Source organism: Lathyrus oleraceus, chromosome 4 (genome assembly GCF_024323335.1).
Source record: "Lathyrus oleraceus cultivar Zhongwan6 chromosome 4, CAAS_Psat_ZW6_1.0, whole genome shotgun sequence".
NCBI classification, from domain to species: domain Eukaryota; kingdom Viridiplantae; phylum Streptophyta; class Magnoliopsida; order Fabales; family Fabaceae; genus Lathyrus; species Lathyrus oleraceus.
Window position 1 is genome coordinate 347,063,698 of NC_066582.1, and position 3,446 is coordinate 347,067,143.

Below are 3,446 nucleotides of genomic sequence, written 5' to 3' on the forward strand. Positions count from 1 at the left end.
TTCAAGTATGTATTTCCCTTTTCATTGTTATTTCCCTTTCTGTTATCAATATATAAGAATAAAAATAAAAAATAAAAAAATTTATAATATATATTATAAGTTGAGTCCCTAGTGTGAAAAATTTCTATTATCTATTCCCCTCAACTTTCTTGAGCCATAACAAAAATTCAACGCACTCAATAAGTATAAAGGTTGCGTATTTTATCAAACTTGAGAAAAATTTAGACAAAAACCATTACCGCCCCAACACTCTAAAAACCTCAACATGTTAGATCAGGCTAAGTACCTATTATACCAATCCCTTGAACTTTTAGTTTTATAGTAACCCCGAGTAGTTTATACGAGAAGTCGGCACCATCCTAATAGCAAACTACGTGGAGAGCCGATGAATATAAGTGAATGATTCCCAAGACAATATATTAGAAAAAGAAAAGAAAATCAGGAAATGCACTAATTAAGTTAGGTGATCCTTACCCGATCATTTAATCCAAAGGTTACGGGCCCTACAAAAACATTGTATGAACGATCCATTATGAGTTGGTTCAGCGGTTTCTGGTGCTGAACTTGGTAGGGCGGACTACGGTCCGATCCCCCGCAATTTGCAATGGACTAAATAACGAAGTTATCCAACTTATGTACCAGAACTTCAAGCTAAAAAAGGAATCAGAATCGCTAACCGGTTACTCCACTATGTGCAAGAAAAGATAAAGGGCTTAATGTGATTTCGCTAGAATGAAAACGGGTGAAATAAGAGTAAAAGAACTAGGCTGGCTATAATAGCGTGACTCGATCTGGTTTGCATAAGGTGGGGTTGTCTGAGGTTGTAACGGTAGTTGTTGATGTTAAGATTAAGCTCAGGTTATTTTTAAACGAGATTTACTTGCAACCTATTACGACTTGATGTGTGTTTGGAAATTTCATCTGGCTAATACTTTAAACTGATTTCTATATTGTATATTGCTTGAGGACAAGCAAAGATCTAAGTATGGAGGAGTTTGATAACATGAAATAATATCGCATTTTTGGACTCGATTTAATAAAATTATATTATTATTTGATTCGATTTATTTCATTTTATTCGATATTACTTGGTATTTTCCTTCTATTTATTTCAGGCAACATTATTTGAAGCATACGTGAAAAACAAAGAAAAGGGGGTGCAAAAAGTATGAGAAACAATTCCACTAAAGCCCAGTCCAAAATTGCCTAAGCGCTGAAGCTGTGACGAGCGCCACGCATGGTGTGACGAGCGTCACACCCTGCTACCTTGTGTTACGAGCGTAACACATGGTGTGACGAACGTCACACTCCACTCCTATATTTTTGGCTTTTGACGCGCAACAGAGGCACGTTGAGCCTATTCTTCCGTTTGACTCGTTGAAGCGTGAAGGTTACTTACTAAAGGAATTTGTGGGAAACGGTTACAAATGGGAGTAATATAAATAGAGCCAAGGATCCAACCCTGCAGCTCTCTCGGTCTCTCTCAATTTTCCAGTTTTCGGCACTGCATTTATTTTACTGCCTTTTTAATTTTTTTCAGCACTTTACTTTCCTAGCAATTTTTATTTCTTTTCTTTTCCAGTCAATCTTTCAAGCATTCAATTAATTTTCTCACAATAGTTTCTACACCAGAAACTATTGTGTAATTTTTACTGGGTCTAACCTTACGTTAGATCATAGTATTTTATTCCTTCGCCTTTATTTTACTGTCTGATCGAAGATTGTGAAGAACAAATTCAACCGGCTTGTGGTGGAGTGTTCAAACATCGAAGTTAGAGAACAATCAAGATTTCTATTAATTTTACAGGTTCTTTAATTTATTCTTTTAATTTATATATGCTCTGCACTGTTATTTATTTATACTGTCTGTCTGATATGGCTGTATGTAAGCATAATTATTGTTTAGGCTTATTTAACATGTCTGGCTAAATAAACTTAGATATCGGTATGTAAAGTAAGCGGAATGAAGGAACCGAAACTAAGTTGGTTTAAATTTATTTAAAAATACAATCACTCTTTTTATGGTCTCAATTTACAGAATTAACACCAAAGTTTTTGTACGAGAGTAAAAGACATATAGAAGTTAAAATCAATAAAACGAAAGTTTGAGCTTTTAACTGGACATGTAAATTGGACATTAATTTTAAATCAGGGCGAAAGCAATTTTTAGAGTTAATTAAATTCTAATCATTTTCAAAAAGTATTTTTAAAGGTTAAATGTGAGGACGAGAGTTAAGCATTTAAGTTTAATTATATAATCTAAGTCAACAGAGCGAGAGTTTGAGACAAGGGTGTTTAAATGGTTAGTATTTTCTTAAAAAGAGTTTCTATAGATTCTATTGTTTTCAAAAAGTGATTTTGGACTTAACTAATTAGTGACAGCGCACGTTAATATAAAGTCATAGTCTATTCAACAGAGGGAGAGTTTGAGAAAAGGCTTTTAAATTAATAGTGTCTACTGAAAAGATTTATTTTAAAACTACGAAACCAACGAAGATTTGATTCCCTAATTACGACGAACTACATACCGATATCCGCTTATCTGATATTTAATCTAGATCTTATTTTAGTTTTATTTTTTTCCCTTAATCAACAAAGTATCATCCGCCTTAGCTTTACGAAGTAACCTTAGAAAACGGTATATCGATTCATAAGTCCCTGTGGGATCGATATCTTTTATTACTACGCGATTAGGCTGTGCACTTGCAGTTAATACCCCAATAGACTCATAAAGTCGCGATCATATTTCCAGAAGGTACCAGGTATTCCTTCGATGACACCTCTTCTGGAGTCATATTTTTAATGGAGACGACATAGTTATGTGACTCCTGGCTTAAGTGATTACAAGTCAATATTTATTAATCTTTACTTTGCACTTGGAAGATGAAGAGGTATAGACGTCAGTCAGAGTAAATTCTCCCTCATGAACCTTTCAGAAAATGGAGTGGGCCTCTAGGGTTCAAGGAGTCACCAGGAGAAAGTGATCATTCATATTCTTCCAGCTATGCATACAAACAATTCCTTGCCCACATAGAGTATCATTGAAAGTATGGGATATCAAAAGAAATTGAAAAAGAGGTCAATGGACAACACTTTTTCCTGATACTCACATTGATATTGAAACACTTTGGTAAAGGCCCAAGCAGATGGGTGCAATTGAGAAGGAGCAATGTTCTAACGATTCATCAACTCCTCTTCAAATCCACTAAAGGGCAACCTAAACTTCAGTCGAGTGAAAAAACACTCGTAGAAAGGGATGAAGTGTTGGTCAAAAGAGCTACAATTCTTCTTGCCAACATTTATATGTAAAACTTACCGATGAGAAGAAATGTCAACTTCTATTTGAATCTTCTCCATTTTTTCGACGCTGACAAAAAAAGAAATTGTGTCCACTAACTCAAAATCCCTATAGTACAATCCGACCAACCAGTCTTTTCAATTGTTCA